This window comes from Microcebus murinus, chromosome 28, assembly GCF_040939455.1.
Source record: "Microcebus murinus isolate Inina chromosome 28, M.murinus_Inina_mat1.0, whole genome shotgun sequence".
Lineage (NCBI taxonomy): Eukaryota > Metazoa > Chordata > Mammalia > Primates > Cheirogaleidae > Microcebus > Microcebus murinus.
Window position 1 is genome coordinate 12198429 of NC_134131.1, and position 21486 is coordinate 12219914.

The following is a 21486-nucleotide window of genomic DNA, read 5'->3' on the forward strand; positions in this document are numbered from 1 at the left end:
TCATCCATGTGCTGAAGCCTCAGTTTCCTTTTTTCTTTTTTTTTTTTTTTTTTTTTTTTGAGACAGAGTCTCACTTTGTTGCCCAGGCTAGAGTGAGTGCCGTGGCGTCAGCCTCGCTCACAGCAACCTCCAACTCCTGGGATCAAGCGATCCTCCTGCCTCAGCCTCCCGATTAGCTGGGACTACAGGCACGCGCCACCATGCCCGGCTAATTTTTTCTATATGTAATAGTTGGCCAATTAATTTCTTTCTGTTTATAGTAGAGATGGGGCCTCGCTCTTGCTCAGGCTGGTTTCGAACTCCTGACCTTGAGCAGTCCGCCCACCTCGGCTTCCCAGAGTGCTAGGATGACAGGCGTGAGCCACCGCGCCCGGCCTGAAGCCTCAGTTTCACTGTGTACTAAAACCTCTGTTGCAGCAAGACGTTGACCTTCTAATAACGACCAAAGCCCCCCATAACGGTTAACATGGTGGTTCTCCAGTGCGCCAGGCACAGTGCTCAGGGCTTCATCTTCTGTGTTTCCACTCATCTGTTCAGGAACCTTAAGAGGTGGTGACTGTCTAGATTTTACTGATTTAAAAAATTGAGGCTTGGAGAAGGTTAAACGACTTACAGAAGGTCGCCCAGATGATAAATGGCGGTGCTTGTCTTTGTACCCAGGTATATTTATCGCATCTTAAACTCAAGTCAGAAAATGCTATCTGGCCTGAAATCATGTGCAAGACAAAATATTATTATTAATAGGTAGCGCTTAACAAACAGCAGGCATTGCTGATGGGTAAAAAACAGAGCCCTAATCTATCTTAAAAAGAAACTAACTTGTTTATCCTGAGAAACTCTGTGTTAGAGCAAAGTTTTATTGCCCGTCACCTAATACCCAGAGGGCCCCTGGAGTACGCGTATCCACTCGAATGCTGATTTAGAAGGTGGCCGTGATAAATAATCAACATTGACTACATGGCAGCAAATATTAATCAATGCCTCCCATAATGCCTCCTAAGAGACTTTGTTACTAGTTTTCTAAGTACATAGATTTCAGAACGGGAGGGTTAATCACTATTACAAGAAGTCAATGCAGCCAATATGTCTTTGTCTTAATGTAACAGCTAAGCAGATATGCATTAAATCTTGCCTGATGATCTGGAAAGTAATGATATTCCGATCTGGTAGGGAGGGTTCCAGAGAAGTTAGAACAGATGCAGTTTTGTCCATAGCAGTGTCCAATTTTATCACTCTATTTTTTTTCTTTTTCTTTTTTTTTTTGCCATCTGTTCTCTCTACTTCCCCCACTCCTGTTGATTTTCCTTGAAAGTTTTGCATTTATTTCAGTTGTATCTTAAGCTCTTTTAGCTCTCTCTGTGTCTGAGGATGAATCCAGAGGAAAATGGTCTGTGTGTGGGGGGGGGGAGTGTTTCTCTCCTGTCAGCCAACACTGTCTATAATTCTGCACCCAAGGTTACTCTTCATTTTGAAGACTATGCAGTAACCTCTGACCACTGTTATGAGGTTGGGATAAAAATTGAATTTTTTTTCCTTTTACTGGCTAGTAATTCAGTAATTCCAGACCAAAGAAAATAAAGGGATGTTTTTCTTTTTATCTGTGGTCTTTAGGTACTGTTAGAACAACAGGGTAAATCATTCTTGCAAGGGCCTGCACAGTAAGAGTGATAAATCTCCAAAGAAAATCCCCCGTTATGAGGCTAAAGCCTGAAATTTCCGAGTCTTATAGGTGGCTTAGATACAAGTTATGACCGTCTGGCTGCAGGTCAGACAGGCCAGGGATGCTGAATTGAGACAGGAGCAACCGATTTAGGTGAGGATGATTTTGGTCTGCCTGCTTCTTAGACCAAAACGAGAACAGGGGAAGCGAGCCAATCACATGCTTCCAGTCTGGGTGGGCTTGGCCGTACCTGTCCTTATTTGCACATTAGGGAAACTTTCCATGAGATCCATGCATCTGTGGCTTTGCAAAATCCTTGCGTAATCCTTGTGAATCCAAGCTGATTCGAGATGCATTGCCACTTGAAACTCCATTAAAAGGACTCATGTCCTAGATGTTCGCTACATGATGTATGCTGCTCAGTGACAGTTCAGTTACCTTCAGCAGCAGCTGTGTGAGGTACAAAGAGCACACAGTGGGAGGCAGCCATGCATGTCCACACGCAGCTACCTGGGGGCCTGGCCAGTGCACTTAACCTCTCGGACCTCTAGTTGTCTGCGTGGAGGGGGATTCCCACAATCTACTTCGGGCAGTTTATCTTACAAAAGAGAAACATGCTTTGCAACTTACTAATGCAAATGTAAACCAGTATTTTTTTTTTATTGATACCTAATGAAACTCACCATGTGATATAAATGTGTGCCTGAAAAATAATATTAGTGCCACCACACCACGTGCACTCACCAGCAAATTGGTATTAACGGATCAGCACCTAAGTGGACATTATAGGAGTAACATCCATCGGGTGTCGGGCAGGTGGGACGGGGGAGAAGGGGAGGGGTATATGCAACCACAGCGAGCAAGATGTGCAACATTTGGGGGATGGACATGGTTGAAGCTCTTACTCGAGGGGGGAGGGGGGCATGGGCAATATATGTAACCTTAATGCATGTACCCCCATAATACGCTAAAATTAAAAAAAAAAAGTGCACCACAAGACAAAAGTGCACCACAAGAATAGTATTGACCTAGCCAGCTATTCTAAGGAAGCCTTTTATGAAAGCAAAAGACCACATAGTCTGTGCTAGTTAGTTCGTGGCCTCTAAAAATTGCTATTCATCTTTCTTCTGTCTTGTCTTTGACAAATTCTGTTCAGGTAGTGGGAAAAAACTGGCTCAGAAGGAAGGAAGTTCTGGATTGAATTTTTTGGTGTATTTGGGTCCATTGCTGAATTTACAGGACCCTCCTCTTATTTATAGCCAAAGCCAAGGTGCCAGGGTAGTACCCTAGATGCCAGCTTTACCTCAATGGCTCCTTTCTGCTTCACAGGTTGAATTTCCACCATAATGCTTGCAGGTGGAAAACATAAAAGGTGGCAAGACAGCACCAAATAGTCCACTCATCCTTCACTCCAGTCCTCTAGAAATACTTGGAGAAAAAGCCAGGACAATCTTGTTAAAACATTTTGACACCGGCCTCCTTCAATTCTGCATAAACACAGTGGTAGTTTCATTTAACTTGTAGATTTAAAAATTGCTTTGTTTTCTAGAAATTCAGTGAAGAAGTGGCAGTCACTAAATATTTGGAAGAAAATATACATACTTATAAATAATGCTTGAAGCTGTCTTTTCCTTAAACAACGTAGGCATTCGTTCTGGAAGCCTGTTGCTTTGTAGGGTATTAATTTATCATCCGTGTGCCTAGCTCTGGAAGGATACAAAATGCTCTGCAGGAATTGGTGGTTTTCAGTTACAGTATTAGTCTGGCAAATGACACACATTTTTCACTTCACTTTCTCTTGATTCTAACATTAGCCACACAAAGAATACGATGATATCACCTCATTATGTTTCCCAAAGTGGAGCCAATCTTTATTTATGAAATTGCCATTAATAATATGTAGTGGACGAGGAGATTTTTCCCAAAGGATTTACTCATACACATCTTCCCTGAAGCCTCTTATAGCCCAGGCGGCTGGAATATTCCAGATTTAAATCTAAACACTTTACAGAATGGGATAATTATAACCCCAGAGAAAAGAGATTAAGTCTCTGTGACTTTTCATACACACAGGCCAGACTCAGTGCTTCTCCAGGTGTGGTCTGTGGACCCCCCTGCCTCAGAAATTCCAGTCCTGGTTGGTTAAAAGTTCAGATTTCTGTGCCTGATCCCAGGCTCAAAGTCAGAATATCTTAACAACTAGAAAATAACGTTGTAAACAACCCATTCATAGTTCACGGACCAGAGGTGAGTGGATCGAGTATTTGAATGCAAAAGCACGATGGAGAGCAAGACTTGGGAAGTTCTGGCCCATGCTGCAGCTACTCCAATGAGCCTAGATAGACCCTTCCACTCTGTTGGTGTTTTTTTCCCCCGGTGTAAAATGGGCAGCTAAGTCTGGAGATACAACTGCACTGTTCTGCTTTTTTTTTGTTTGTTTTTGAGACAGAGTCTGACTCTGTTGTCCAGGCTAGAGTGAGTGCCATGGCATCAGCCTAGCTCACGGCAACCTCAAACTCCTGGGCTCAAGCAATCCTCCTGCCTCAGCCTCCCGAGTAGTTGGGATTACAGGCATACGCCACCATGCCCAGCTAATTTTTTAGTTGGCCAATAAATTTCTTTTTATTTTTAGTAGAGACGGGGTCTCACTCTTCTTCAGGCTGGTTTCCAACTCCTGACCTTGAACTATCCGACCGCCTCGGCCTCCCAGAGTGCTGGGATTACAGGTGTGAGCCACCGTGCCCGGCCCCTCTCTGCTTCTTTTATGATGCCTGAGGAATGTTAGACTTATCCTTGCTCAATCATGGAAATCATAAGGTAAGGATGTGAATGTCCTGACACACAGACATCTGTTTCTTTTGTCTAAACCAGGCGTCCCCAAACTATGGCCCGCGGACCACATGCGGGTGTTTTTGTCCTTTTGTTTTTTCACTTCAAAATAAGATACGTGCAGTGTGCATAGGAATTTGTTCATAGTTTTTTTTTTAAACTGTAGTCCAGCCCTCCAACGGTCTGAGGGACAGTGAACTGGCCCCCTGTTTAAAAAGTTTGAGGACCCCTGGTCTAAATAGTACTGCCACAAAGAACAGAACTTGGAGACTATCACATGTTAACAGAAATCGCTCCATTCCCTGGAGAGGCCAGCTCTGTTTGCAGCACTCTCTGACAGTCCCCCACAGGTACAAGTCCTACCACAATCTCTTTAAGGAATGAATCAGTTGAATTCTGCGTTTGTTCCTTTCGTCAGGGAACCAATGCAGAACAGTCAACGAAGATAGCGTTCTTGAGCTATCAATTCTCCAACCGCCAGATGGAGAACGGATCAGGTGGGGCACCCAGTAGAAATAGGGAAGGAAGAAGGGCAGCTAAGAAGCTAGGTTCTGACAGCAGCTGTCTTAAGGGGCATCATGTTATTGAAAATGTGTCCTGATACCCCAAAACAGAATTTTGTTTCAACCACTGGATGGTAGAATCAGTCTTACATTGGGAGTGAGGTGTATGTATATAAAAGAAGCTGTATGTATATAAAGGCAAATATCTGATTAAAGAACACAGAAACAAAATTATTCTCAAAAGTTAAAAGAGAAAATTGCTCAGGAACTTTTTTCTAATTGCAAAAGGGTTGTGATTGTACATTATGTCTACTGCATGGTGCACAGAAGTAAAATTAAAACAGGGAAGACAGGTCTGATAGAATGGAAGAAAGATGCTCTCCCTTGATGCTGAGAAATGATCTGTAGATGAGAAAAGTCATGCAAGTGTTACTGAGGTGGTATTGCCTTCAAGTCCCACAGCACTGACTTCTCCACCAAAGCCCAAGGATTATTTTTTATTAAGATTTTTAAGGTTAAGTTAAATCCAAGATCATTATAATCAAAATTTATAAATCTTAGCTGCCTTAGAAGAAATTACTAGCAGTTAAAAAATGGTGAAAATAATTACAACATGATCATTATCAGTGAGAAGGTATATATTTCCTTAAATAAATGTATTTACTTACAATTTTTTAAAAATGTGTCTGCAGAAATAGTGCCTGCTATAAAAGGATGTGGGGGACTTTCTCACACATCGAATGTGGAAAATCATTCATACCATGTAAATGTTGCTCTCATGTGATATTACACTCAGACTACTTAATATCTAAAGTTCTATGCCTGTCTCTGTGCTAAGTGTTGACATGCCTTGGTTTATTTATCGCTATAGTAATCCCAGGATGTTTCTTTCATCCCATGGGTTGATGCTATTTTAAAGATGAGGAAATTAATGTATTCAGAGGCTGTGAAATTTGCCCAATGTCTACTTTAGAAAGCATAGGGTGGGGCTGGGGATAGAACCCAAGCAGCTTGTGTCTAGAGCCTGAACTCATGAACCATCCCCCATCCCCCATCCCCCCTCTCTCCTCCCCAACTTCCACCAAGAAATGGGACATTTCTGTTGTGGCCTCAGTTTAGGCAGACTTGGCTCCATGTAATATTTGAAGTTTTCTTATACTGGGTTGAAATGTCTGATATTAACAAAGAAGATGAAAGGTAATAGACACAGAATTTAAAGGAAACATATTTGACCACGGAGATACCTTAAACAACGTATCTTTTCTAGACTGTTGCAGAGAATTCTGAACAACCTCTCCCCAGGTTTAATGCATGAAGAAGCTAAGAGACTTCACAAAGCTTCCTCAATCTTCTCTTTATTTATTCAGCCTCTTTTTCTGGGGCTGGGGGGTCTGCTATATTATATGTAAATCATGGTCATGATGGCGACGCAAAGAATTAAGTTCTATGGCCACTCTTAAGAAGCTATATGAGGAATCTAAAATAGTCAAACTCAGAAGCAAAGAACACAGTGGTGTTTGCCAGTGGCTGGGGCAAGACAGAAATAGGGAGCTATTGCTCAGTGGCTTTAGCAATTCAGTTACACAAAATGAGTAAGTTCTAGAGATCTGTTGCACAGCATGGTACCTATGATACTGCGCACATTAAAATATGTTAAGAGATTAGATCTAACATCAAGTGGTCTTGCCAGAAAGCTTGACAGAAACAAAGCAAAACACAAAAGAACACAAGGACACTTTTAGAGGCGATGGATGTTCGCTAACTTGATCGTGATGATGGTATCAAGGGTGTATGCATATACCCAAACTCATCCAAATGTATTCATTAAATATGAGTTTTGTATATCGGTTACACCTTGATAAAGCTTAAAAATAAAAACAATTAAAGTTTTTTTTTAAAGAAGCTCATAGTCAATGAGAGAGGAATGAGTGTTCTGCTTGTACCTGTTAAAGGTATACACAGGTACACAGTAGACTGTGCGCTTAAATGTCCCTAGGCATATTATTGGGGTCATATTTGCCTGTACTATGAAAACTGAGTAAGTTATTCTAAAAGGAAAAGACATTTCTGGATGAGAGGAGAAGCTAACACAGAGGTGGAAGGTGTTGGTGTGAACTTTGTAAAATGTTATATCAGCACTTAACTGAGAAGTGACCATGGGGTTCATCTCCTATTATAGAAGAGGAGAAATGTCTTGGAAGTGTGAAAGCAAGAGACATAGGGCCGGGCGCGACGGCTCACGCCTTCATCCTAGCACTCTGGGAGGCTGAGGTGGGCGGATTGCTCAAGGTCAGGAGTTCGAAACCAGCCTGAGCAAGAGCGAGGCCCCATCTCTACTAAAAATAGAAAGAAATTAATTGGCCAACTAAAAAATATATAGAAAAACAATTAGCCGGGCATGGTGGCACACGCCTGTAGTCCCAGCTACTCAGGAGGCTGAGGCAGGAGGATCGCTTGAGCCCAGGAGTTTGAGGTTGCTGTGAGCTAGGCTGATGCTACGGCACTCACTCTAGCCCGGGCAACAGAGTGAGACTCTGTCTCAAAAAAATAAAAAAGAGACATATATAATGGGTTATTATCTCTTTCCAATCTCTTAAAACTATAATACAGAGCTAGAGGTACAGGTAAAATTGTAGCAAGGAGTTTGTAATATCTATTAAGAGCCCATGCCAGCCGTGGTGGCTGTAATCCTAGCACTCTGGGAGGCCGAGGTGGGCGGATTGCTCGAAGTCAGGAGTTCGAAACCAGCCTGAGCTAGACCCCGTCTCTACTGAAAATAGAAAGAAATTAATGACAGACTAAAAATATGTATACAAAAAATTAGCTGTTCAAGGTGGCGCGTGCCTGTAGTCCCAGCTACTCACGAGGCTGAGGCAGGAGGATCGCTTGAGCCCAGGAGTTTGAGGTTGCTGTGAGCGAGGCTGACGCCACGGCACTCACTCTAGCCTGGACAACAGAGTGAGACTCTGTCTCAGAAATAAAAAAAAAAAGCCCATTGGAAAGATTTCATTAAAAGGTAATACGCTTCCCATCTTGGGATGGACAAAAGATAGCAAACATGAAAGTGTGTATAATGAATAGTGACTTCTGTTGGTTAATTTTATGTGTTGCTTTGAGCAGACCACAGAGTACTCAGATTAAACACTATTTCTGGGCATGTCCAGGAGGGTGTTTCCACACTGAGGTTGGTAAATTAGGTTGTCCTCCACATCCAATCCACCAAGGACCTGAAAAGATCAAAAGGCGGAGGAAGGAGGGATTTGCCCTCTTTTTTCTTGCCTCACTGCTTCAGCTGGGACAGCTCATCTTCTACTGTCCTCAGACTGGGATTTGCATCTTTGGCTTCCTTTGTTCTCAGGTCTTCAGAATGGCTGTCGGGGATCTCCAGCTTGTGCCAGCAGACTGCGGGACTTCTCAGCCACCAAAATTGCACGGTGTCAATTTCTTGTAATCAATCAATCAATCAATATCTTTCTCTCTCTCTCTCCCCCTCTCTCTGTCTCCCTCTCTCTCTTTCCAGATAGATAGACAGATAGATAGATAGACAATCCTATTGGTGCTATTTCTCTAGGGAACCCTGACTAATAGAGTACTGATGAGGAATTAATTTATTCTTTCCCTGACTAAATATAAATGTATTTCTTTTGTGCAACTGTTGCCTTTGATTTCAATAAAGGAAATTGTCGTTTGAGCATTCATTCTTTGCATCACATGAAACATAAGTTACTATAAACCTAAGTGAGCTCAGGGCATTTGGACATTCGAGTGAGGGAGGAAGATACATCTGTTGAGGTTTTCCTGGATCTACCTGTCAAATGACGGTATTTGTGCCTGGCTACCTGCTTCTTCTCTGTTCTCCTGCTTTGATGAAGAATCTCTGATGTGATGAGGAGGAGAGAGGACCAGACTGGTCATTACATCTTCTTGTTCAATATTTTATCGCCAGCTCTGATAGCCTAATGTTCTCCAGAATCCTGCAAATCTCTTTTTAATATTATACTCATAAATTCATTGCTACTTTTAAATACAGCTCCACTCAGCATTGACTCATACAGCGAGAGAGGGGAAGGCCTTTAAGTCAGCAGCCTCATAGTTGCCTGTCCTCTCATTCTGCACTTCTTGTCACCTCTGGGTTTAAGTAACTGTCACCTGAGAAAAACTCCACTTGCAGCTTATTAAAAATGACTGTCTTCGCTGCTGATACCTAATGTTAGTGTTTGGCTAATACTAGATTTGGGGGTGATTTTTACTTTTCTTTTGTTGAGGAGTTTTAAAACACCACACATATGTTCTGGGTGATTATTTTAAAGAGTTGCACTCTATAGTAAATTCATGGAAATTTCCACAATGCAGTGATCCTAGAGTTGTGGTGATTTTTGCTGACACAGAAGTTGTGAAGATTCAGCCAAAGGAAATGAAAGGGATAGTAGTTGCTTACATGCCTCAAGAACAGCAGGGGAGAAGTCACAGCATTTGCAATGAGAGAAGAAAAAAGTAAAAAAGAAATCATTAGGGGATTTACATTTATTTTTCTTCTTCAAAGGGGCTTAACACATGCTAATGACAGACAATTAAGGATCAGAAGAAGTCAGTGATGTTTATTCTTTGGACAACGGGTGACCCATCATTAATGGGTCAAACACTAAAATCAAGATATAGACATTTCACACAGATGTGCCCCCATCTGACATGGTTAATACATATATATCATATATCTACACAAATGAATGTCCTCTAACCTGGGTTTCAGGAGATCTGAGCCATCCTGTCAATATTCTGCTCTCGAATCGATGAGTAGTTTTGAACAAGTCAACTCATGATTGTTTTCCTAGCTGAGTCCAAATTCTTTACCATAGCATATGAGGTCTTGTATGGTCTGGCCCATCCAGCCATATTGAATTACCATGGTTTCCCAAATCTACTAGGCTCTCTTGCGCTTCCATGCTTTCTGAACATAATACTGGTTTTTCTTTGTTTTTGTTTTCAGTTTGCCTAAAATACTCTTTTCTATCTGCCTCAGTAACTCCTCCTTGCCCTTAAAGGCAACTTGGATAACCCCAATTCTTTTGGTGCCGCAGGACTCAGCCTATTACTGTAGCTTTTCAGGATTCCAAATTCATTTAGAAAAGACAGATAGACTGGTCCCTTGGGAGACTTGATTGATGTTGCAAAGCATCCCTGCCTCATGAAAGGACAGGAGATGCCATGTCCGAGGCCAGGCTCAAAGAAGACATTAATAAAGAGTTTTAAATAACCTCTTGCCCATTATTTCTGTGTCATGCCCATTTTACTTCCATTACCATGACAACCTGCCTCCCATGATGAGTAGCTGATCTTTAACAAAGGAGACAGGAGGGGTGGACTCTGGTAATTGCCTTTTTTTGTTATTTTTGACTGCCAGTGAAGTCATAGCCACCAATCTTGGTGTTATTTTAACTCACTGTCTCCATTACCCACACCAAAAATCCTATAAGTTTTATAGGCAGGAGAAGCTTTCATCTGTTTTTGTTTGAATCCACTGAGAGTTTTGTGTCATTGCAACATAACCCATCTTAGGCTGATTGGTGCACCACCATTCCAAGGTCTGGGGTCCATACCTTTTGTATAATACTTGTAAAATCTCCCAGCAGGTTTACGGACAAGAGGTAACTGAGCTTGTCAGAGGAAGAAAAATATACCACAATTAGGAAGTATGTTCGCCTAACTATGAGCTCATTGTTCACATCCACATTTGACATTGGAGCGTAAAAGTTTTAATGAACAGAGAAACTTTCCTTCTTCCCACAAGAGACCTGGAATCTGATGTGTAAAGAACTAGAACCAGAACTCACCAACCCTTTAGGATGGGAGGGAAAGAGAATTGAGAAGAAGAACATCGGATCTTAATTTGAACTGCATGTTAGTATCATCTGGGAGGTGTTTTTAAAAATAAATACCAGTTCCTAGGTTGACATTACCTAAGATCCTGATTTATTTGGCCAATAGCCCATTTGGTACATATAGTACATTTCACACACACACACACACAAATATGTACTCTACAGGTCATAGAATAGATTATTTAACCTCTCTCTACCCTGGTTTCTTCATCTGCAAAATAGTGATGGTAACAGTACATGTCTTATTAGATGATTGTGAGAAATAAATGAAATAATTCTGATAAAGTCTTAGAATAAATAGTGCTTAGAACAGAAGAATTGCCCAATAAATGTTAGCTATTTTAGTTCATATTATGATTAATACTTTTCCCAATTTTCCATTTGTTGAAATAATCTCTGAGTAAGAGGGTTGGCAGTTTAGATTCAGGACATACTTCAGTGAGGATTTAGTCTCTCATCAGTCAGAGAAGGAAGGACGATGGTTTACATCCCTGTATTTCTAGTGCCCAGCCCTGGTGGACACTGAAGGTGCTCAGTAAATGCGTATCAGACAGCTGCAAGAACCAACACATCAAGGCGTATCTAGCATCACTGAGCAGTCATTCAAAATGGTATCAGGATAGAACCTGGAGAAGGAGCTAATATTTGAAAGGTAGGGATGGCCTACACTGCCAGAGAGGGCTTGAACATGTGCAGGCTCTATATTTTCTTAATTTGGAAAAGGAAATTGATCAGAGAGACAAAAGCCTTTTTAGACAACAACAGAGAACGTTATTCGACCTGCTTAAAGAAAATAAGGAGACCAGAGCGTTGAGTCTCTGATGTGGATAACTGACAGGCATGAAAAAATAGCATAGGAAAAAAGTCAGGAAGTAGAAAATGATTGAGGCAACAGTAAGTCTCAGCTCTGAATTGCTAGAAAAGTTGGATTTACATTCTGACCCTACCACTTACTTGCAGAGTGATAGGGAAATTGATTTCTAAGCTTTAAAATGGGAAAACATAACATTGACATATAGTATCAGATTTAATTATCATAATATATTAAAATGCCTATTTTAGTGCCTTAAATATTATAGGTACTTAAAACCTGTTAGTTGAATCTGTAGTATACATGTAAAATCTTTTTTACTATTACAATATTTGCAAGTGTTTAATATGTTTTCAAAGGAATATAATTTTTGACAAATATAAACAAACTTTTAAGAAATAGAGCTGCCTATTAATTAAAGATCTATTTTAGATTATATTAACCTCGTACTTTTTACACTACAAATGTTCAAGCAAAGTTTAATTAAAAAGTATTCTTATATCATTAATAATTCTTATGATGTTGGTACTGAAATTTGCAGTAGTGATTTACAGACCATGAAATATTTTCCATACTTTCTTATTACATGACAAGTAGAATGGGAAGAAGAGAGATCAGCTTAAGTGAATTCTGAAATCTTTTCCTGGACATTATAATTCTCAGTAATAACTAAGCCTGAATGTAAGTTCCAACCACACTTAAGTTCTTAATAACTAGATCACATTTTCCAACATATATAAGTGGCTGCATGTATCAACCAGGGCTGGGCAAGCATTTTCTATAAAGAGTCTTATATAGCAAACATGGCTTTGTGGGCAATAAAATCTTCGCTTCGAGTACTCCACTCTGTTATTGTAGGATGAAAGCAGCTACAATGAATGGGTGTGGCTTTGTTTCAATAAAACTTTATTAGTACATATATTGATAGGTAGCCAGCAAAATTTGACTGCTGACCTTTGGTATAAACCTGTGTTTTCCCTACACCTAATTTAGCATCTTTCTCAGACATCGATGCCTAGGAAAAGGACAGCTGAATTCAGAATTGGAAGACTTGTTAAGACCTCAAGTCCTGGGCCATCTATCTGCCAGGTGTATGTCATGGATCAAGAGAGACAGTTTTTCTGAACTTCATTTTTCTTATCTGCCTCATAATTGTTGCAAAGACCAAATGGACAGTGAATGTTATAGAGAAAAATTACATACTGCAAGGTGCTACATAAATCTAGGTTTCTTTGGTAGCCAAGGCAGCTATGTTGGTGGCTTTAGAGGAGATGGAGATATAACACACAATTACCTTGATCTTCTTTTATGTGCAAGGAGAAAAGAGGGGGAGGAGGAACTTCATTCTGATTGTATTTGCAGTGGTAAATGACTTGATCCTTGAGCACAGCAGGCCTTGGAGAAATTGGTATTCAGCACAACAAATCCTCTGTGCAAATAATCTGACAACTTTGCACAATTCCTAGGTGTCAACTATAAGAGAACTGGAATTTTATAAAAAAGGAAAGCAAGTGTAGAAATTAGAGCAATTAATGAGGGAAATAATATTATGAGCTCATGGCTGTAAATATTATCTGAAATAAAAGCAATCAGTGATTAATACTTAAAAACCCAATGTTATGCAAGATTACATTCAAAAAGCATAATGATTGATTAAATTTTAGCAGGAATGTCTGTGGTCCATGATTAATCCCTTCTTTTTTCAAGGTATTTATTAGTTTAGCAGTTACAGCTTTCTTAAAATTTCAAACAAATATATGTATATTCTCTTATAAAAGATACTTTGAAAGCATATATATGAGGATGTAGAAAAATCAAAATCAATTTTCAGTGGCCAAGGGCTGCTGAATGAGACTATGAGTTTTAAATTAAATCTCACTGAGCAAACAGCTAAACTTTTTTCTGTTGCCAAAGCCAATTTGGTTGGTTCTGTCAGATGATATGTGTCTGACTGGTTCATAAGGTATGATGGTTGGTATTTGGCTCAAGAGGAGAAGGGCCAAATGTATGACTGATAAGTATATTCTAGGCACATATCTTGAGATTCAAGCCAGACAAAGGAACAAAAGGAAACTAGTTAACAGACGAGGAGATGTGGACTGAAATTTAACAGCTGTGATTCAATCCGGGACACTTGAGGAGTAAAACAGCCCAAATATTTGTTGTTTCTAAAGCAAATCTAATTTAGCTACTTCCCAAAGATGGCACAAAGTTTAATAAGGTTTTTTAAAATTTATTTTAACAATGTCATTAAGCTGAAATTTACTTAGGCCATTGTGATATTGTTCCATAATATCCAAGTATTCATTTTGTTCAAGGAAATTACCAGTAATATGAAAAATTTGATAAATGAGTTCCGATCTTAACTTTGATATATTTACTAGATTTGTGATGTTGGAAAGATTTGAAACTTCCTTAAGCCTCAAGTTCCTATCTATATAAATAATATAAATATCTAATGGCTAACAGCAATTTTACTGGTAGATGGTAATTTCTTATAACATATTAGATATCATTTCAATTTTTACTGGATCTGCCTGACATTTCATTACAAACTCAAATTGATCTATTTCCATCTATCATTATCTTCAAGTAGGTTTTTAAAAATGTCATTTACGGTGCCTCTTTTCCAACAAACACAATCAAAAGTAGAGTAAGTTCTCCAGTCTAGAGCTTTCTGCACAGTTTCTCTGTTTTTAGCCCTACTGAGTCCATGGTGTAATGTGCAGTAGCCAATGGCTGTGGAATTGCTTCCACGTGGGGATAAATTAAAGTGAAATGAGTTGCTGTCTTGTCTAATGCTGCTATGATTCCATCAGAAAAAAATATAAATTACATTTTTTCTATTCCCACCATATAAGAGATACACCTTTGTATCCTTCAGACAATGAGAAAAATCCCTTTCTACTGTCATAGTGTGATCTTTGGAATATATTGTTAAATGAAAAATAAAACAGGGAAGTTTTATGTGTGTAGAACAATACTTTTCATAAAAGTGAGGAAATATAACATTTACATTTTAGTGAGGGTACACAAAAGACATAGAATGATTCATTCATTAGTGTTTTGGAAGAGACTATGAAGAAAAAAATAAGGTAGGGAGAAGAATGGAGAGTGTGCTGTGATTTTAGATACAATGGTCAAAGAATGCTTTCTGTGATGTGGTTTTTGAGCTGACCTTTGGACTGAGTGAGCCAAGTGGATAAGAGGGAGAATAGAGTTTTTAAGTAGAAACATGCTCGTTTTGCTTAAGTCCCTAAATGGGGCTTCTGAGGCTGGAAGGGAATGAATCAACAGATACTAGGCTTGTGATTTTTTATCCACTCAGTCAGTTTGTGTCTCTTCAGTGGACAATTAAAGCCATTCACATTTATTGAGAGAATTTATATTTGGGGTAGAGTTCTGTTCATATTGTTAGATAAAATCTTATTGTTTTGTTTTACTTCTCAAGCCATTGTGGAATCCAGGTTCTGGACTTTAACTCATGAGTGATTTTACTTGGGTGGATGTCTGTTGTGCTGTTCAATGTATAATGCAGGTCTGAGTACTTCCTGCAGGGCAGATATTCGCAAATTCCATCAGTGATTGCTTGTCTGGGGAAGTCTTTATTTCTCCCTCATAAATGAAGCTTAGTTTTGCCAGGTAAAGAATTCTAGATTGGCCATTGTTCTGTTTTATAAGATTGAGGATGGGTCCCCTGTTTCTTCTGGCTTGTAAGGTCTCAGTTGAGAAGTCTGCAATTAGTCTGATAGGTTTTCTCTTGTAGGTTATCTGCTGTTTCATCTTACTTCTTGGGGATTGCCTCTTTCAGCTTTACTTTGGCCAGGCTAAATATTATGTGATGTAGTGGTTGCCTTTTCACATTAAGTCTCCCAAGAATTCTTTGTGCTTCTTGTATCTAGATTTCTGGCCCGACCAGGCACTTTTTCCTCTAGTATTCCAAGAAATAGAGTTTCCAGCTTTTGTGTATTTTTTCTTCTCTCTCTGGGATGCCTATAATTCTTATATTTGATTTTGTTACATAATCCCACATTTCTTGTATGTTTTGTTCTTGTGTCTTGTTTCTGTGTTCTTTTCTTTCATCTGATTTGTTTAGCACATTGGCATTATGTTCAAGCTCTGAAATTCTTTCCTCTGAATGACCCATCCTATTCTTAAGGCTTTCCACTATCTTTTGCAGTACTTTGAATGCATCTTTCATTTCCAATATTTCTGTTTGGTTCTTTTGTAATATTCAATTTCTTTAGAGAATTTTTCATTGATTTCCTATATTGTTCTTATGGCTTCTTTGTGTTGGGTTTCTATTTTCTCTTTAATTCCATTGAGCTTTCTTACAATCTATATTTGGAATTATTCCTTCGTCATTTCAATCATTTCATTTAAATTAGTATCCATTGTATGGGATCCAATGATTTCTTTTGGGGGTGACTTTTCTCTCTGATCTTTCAGGTTTCCTGAGTTTTTTCCCTGATTGTTTCTCATCAGTCTACTTGGTTGAGAACTGGGGTGCTAGGACTGTTTATGGCCCTACTTTCAAGTCCTGAATGAGTGTTCCTTACAGTGCTGGGAATAGGTGCACTGGTCCTGTATTGCCTTAGAGGTATTTTTGCAAGTTGGGTTACCTCTGACCTGTTTCTTCACCTCTTACCAATGGAGATCATTGAGTTTGGTCCCCCAGCTTAAGCTCCCAGGTGGTGGATAGCACTTGTGTGTATGACTACATTGCCCTGTAGTAGCTTGAGATGGAAGGGACTATGTTAAACTATGGGGTTATCCTCTCTGTTCTTGATGGTTAGTTTGCATGGAGGAGCCAGTTATCTAGGTAATGTGATATCTCTGTATTAGGTTCTGGTCCCCTGGATGGGGTATATGAATGCTCCAATTTTTATGAAAGGTCTTGCCAATCTTGAGGGTTACTTGGGCCCTGTTACCCCTAAAGGTGAGGGTAAGGGCAAGATAGATCACAGCTAGTGCCTGCAAACCTGGGTGTGTGTGCTTCTATGGTTACTTGATCTGCCATTTTGGAGAGCTGCTAATATGTTATTCAGGGCCCTTTCACCACACTTGGGAGGCTGCTTCTGATGGGAGAGGTCAAATGGTGCAATTGCTGTGGTCTTTGGCCAGGATTTTCCTTCCCTCTCCACAAATCCCAATGCTGGCAGCCATGTGGATGAGTTATGATCTTGTTATATGACCTAAGCCAGTTGGGCGGGCTGAATCTACAGGCCACCAACTGTTGTTCATCACCAAGGCCCCACAGATTGACACCAGTTGCATAGATAAAGTGGCTTTTCTCTCTTCTCCCCCCCCCCCCACAAAGGTGGAGCCTGCCTTTCCTGGCACGAAAGTCTCTGCGCTGGGGAAGGGGTGTTGCCTAAAACTGCAGCACCTAGCACTGGGGGCAACCACTCATGATTTCACAGATGCTGTTCGGCAGGCTGGGTCAACATGTCACCAGCTGCCCCCTCTGCATCACAGTCCCGCAGTCTCCTGTCTGCCTAGCAGAGGGTCCTCTTCTTTCTGTCCTGCTCTAAGCCAGCTGAATTGTCAGCAGTTTCCAGGGGCAGAGCTCCCTTTTCAGCATTCACCTCCTTTTCTCTGGTCCTGCTGCACATCAGAGGAGAGGTGCCTGTCTCCAAACTCCCTCATGCGGTCACGAGAAGTAACCACTCAGACCAGTCCTTCCCCCCACCCAGAGAGGTCCCAGCACACAGCACTGGGGAGTTCAAAATGTTTCGTGCTATTGTCTCCTCTCTACAGGGCCTGTTGTTCTGTACCATGACTTTGCACTGATTTCAGGTGTGTCCATGCCTGAGTAGCTGTGGAAGTCAGTGGAGGAGCCATGCATCCTCCTGTGGTTCAGGTCACCCTGAGCTGGCTGGCTGGGCAGGTGCCACTATCTCACACTCTATTCTGTGTTGTGTATCTTGCACTCTTTGGTCTTAGATAGTAGTAAGAGTTTTTAAATGTAATGAAAGCCAAATTATCCATTTTTCTTTCATGGACCACACCTTTGGTATTCTATCTAGAGTCATCAACAAACTCAAGGTCACCTAGGCTTTCTCTTTTGTTATTATCTACAGGTTTTATAGTTTTACATTGTACAGTTAGGTCCATGATACATCCATGTGAGTTAATTTTTGTGAAAGATGTAAGTTCTCCACCTAGATTCATTTTTTTAAAAAGAAATGGTTATACAGTTGTTCCAGCCCCATTTGTTGAATGGACTATACATTTTCTATTGACTTGCCTTTACTTTTTTATCAGAGATCAGCTGACTATATTTGTATAGGCCTATTTCTGGACTCTCTATTCTAGTCCAATTATTTATTTGTCTATTCTTTTACCAGTACCACCTATCTTGCCTACTATAGCTGTGCAGTAAACCCTGAAGTCTGACAGTGCCAATCCTCTCATTTTGTTCTTCTCTTTCACTCTTATGTTGGCTATTCTGGATCTTTTTGCTTTCCACATTAAGTTTAGAATTGGTTTGTTGATATTCAAAGTAACTTGCTGGGATTTTGGTTGGAATTGTGTGAAATCTATGGATTAAGTTGGAAAGAACATTGAGTCTTGCTCATCGTGACCATAGCTCTCCATTTATTTAGATCATATTTGATTGGTTTTTAAATCACATTTTTGTAGTTTCCCATATATAGATCATGTATATATTTTATTAAGTATATAACAAAATATTTCATTATTTATGTGCTAATAAAAATAGTTCTGTGTTTTTATTTTTGTATTCCAACTATTCATTGCTGGTAAATAGAAAGCAATTGACTTTTGTGTGTTTCTTTTTTCTTTTACATTCTTTTTCTGCCTCCTCTGTTGGTTAATGTTCATACATTTTTTATGGTGGTAGCATTTATACACCATAAAATTTAGTGCTTTAACCTTTTTTAAATGTGCAGTTCACTGGACTTAAGTTCATTCACATTGTTGTACAGTCATCACAGGCATCCATCTCTAGAACTTTTTCATCTTCTCAAACTGAAACTCTACATGCATTAAACAATAACTCCCTGATTTCCCAACCTCTAGTAACCACGATTTTACTTTTTTCCTCTATGAAATTGAATTGACTATTTTAGGTACCTCATATAAGCAAAATCACACAATATTTATCATTTTTTGACTGTCTTATTTCACTTGCATAGTGTCTTCAAGGTTCCTCCATGTTGTAATGTGTTTCAGAATGTCTTTCTTTTTTTAAGGCTGAGTAATATTCTATTATATGTATATCTGCTTTTGGATTTGGGTTGCATCCATCTTTTGGCCATTGTGAATAAAGCTGCTATAAACATGGGTGTACATATATCTGTTATATACTCTTATGTTGTGCATTTCTAAAGATCTTCAAAATAAAACTTTATCTGGTATAAATTGTATAATTTAAAGCAAGGTATTTAAGCTAATTAGCTAATACATCTTAAAGAAACACAGATAATCTGGATCTGGTTACACAGAAATCCAATTTTCCCATTCACTGTTACTTTGGTTAGCTATTTTAAATTTTCATAAGTTTGTTCACCATTTGTCTATATTCTTCTGAAAAACTTTTGTTCATGGCTTTTGCCCACTTTTCAATTGGGTTGTTTATTTCTTGCCAATTTGTTTGAGTTTTTTGTAGATTATGGATCTTAGCCCTTTATTAAATGTATAGTTTGTGAATATTTTCTCCCATTTTGTAGGTTGTCTATTTACTCTGTTAATTATTTCCTTTGCTGTGTAGAAACTTTATAATTTAATCAAGTGTCATTTATTTATTTTTGTTGTTGTATTTGCCTTTGGTGTCTTAGTCATGAATTCTTTGCCTAGGCCAATGTCTAGAAAAGTTTTCCCTACTCTTTTTTTCTAGAATTTTTGTTGTTTTTTTCCTTACATTTAAGTCTTTTATGCATCTTGAATTAATTTTTGTATATGGTGAGAAATAGTACTGTTTCATTCTTCTGCATGTTACTGTTCAGTTTTCCCAGCACCATTTATTGAATAGGGCTGCCTTTCCCTAGTGTATGTTGTTGTCTGCTTTGTCAAAGATCAGTTGGTTGTAGGTAGATGGCTTTATATCTGAGTTCTCTATTCTGTTCCATTGGTCTATGTTTCTGATTTTATACCAATACCATGCTGTTATGGCTACTATAGCCTTGTATTATAGTTTGAAGGCTGGTAATGTAAAATGGTAGTTTACCCTATGTCCTCAATTCTCCGATAGATCTAAGAAGAGGTTTGATTTTCAGTTTGTTCAGCTTTTCTCTTCTTATGAGGATAGGAGAGATGACGTCTAAGCTCTTTACATGTTGGACTAAAACCCTGAAGTCTCCCATTTTTGCTTCTAATGAGCCTTCTTGCTTTCTGTCTTTTCCAACAAAACTGGACGTTGTGCAGCCATTTGAATATACCCTTTCCTCTCCTGCCCCAGGACCTTTGCACATATTATTCTCCTCTGGAATGTTATTCTTGAAACTTTAACCTTACCTGATTTCTCTGACTAGGCTGAGTCTCACATATTATGTACTATAATATGCACAATGTAACCTTCTTTCATAGTATTTGTGGCAACTTGGTCTTTTGCATGTGTGTACATGTGTGTGTTATGTATATCACAATATGCCAAGTATTTGATTCATACTTATTTACTTATTTCTCCTCTCTAAATAGTCATCTCAGAAACTGCATCTGATCTTACCACTCTATATCCTGCAGAGTATCTGTCAGACAGTAGGTATAAGATAATTTTAGCAAATAATCCTTCTTTGTAGCTTCCTTTTTCTCAATTACAAACTGTCAATATCTAGATTTAAAGTTATGCAATAGTTAGTATCCTTATCAATGATTACTCTGTGTCAATGCAAGAGAGCTTACATGTGTACCTCAAGGAAGATCCCCACGTAAACACTCCAATCAAACTAAAGAACCAAGAAGCCACAGGGCTCACACATAATTCCATCACCTCAGTTTCGGATGGTCAATAATTGGAATAGTTTTTTTTCCAAGTTGAATATATGTGCAGTGTGACCTCCCTTCAAAAGGTTAATAGAGTTTTGCTTCCTTACTGAACCATCAATAATTTGGGGTATATTTTTATTTGTAGATTTAATGCATTAAAATTCCCTTTCTATTTCCATGAGTATGCATATTTTTCTAAGTGTGTGTGGATTAGTTTTTCCCTTGGGCATTTTTTGAGAGTTGTAAACATTTCCTACCCCTTGCATGATTAAGTCTTAAATAGCAATGATTTGGAGATTTATTAAGTAGAAAAAGGATTAACATCAATCATGCTTAATATATGGAGTCAAATAACCCAGTTTCTTTTCCTTAATTAGCATGGTATAAAGGAAACATCTCCCAAGTAGAGCAGTTAGTATGTACATAACTTTGAGAGATGCTCTTCCTCATTAGTATAGGAAAGAATTATTTCAGCAAAATTTAGTGATGGATTTGCTTCCAGGATACTGACTGATCTTATCTACTGGCTCTTAAAAAGTTGGTGCTGCAGGCCAAATGAAGTCTAACATTACATGTGAGTCAAATAATTTGTGATATTTTTCTTATGTTCTCCAGGAAAGGTGGGCAGAAATTATTGTTGCAACCAAAATAGAGGATTAGTGATTAACTTGAGCTCAAGAAATAGGCTTATAAATCCTGTTCCTCTATTTTTTTCTGTCTCTCTTTCTTAGCCACCAAACCTCAGAAATTTGTTTACTGGAAGTTATAACTATCTTCTTTTTAGATCGTAGTTGTGACTCACTTTAGGTATTATGCAGTAAAGAGTCATACCTGTTACAAAAGGTTTTAGTGTAA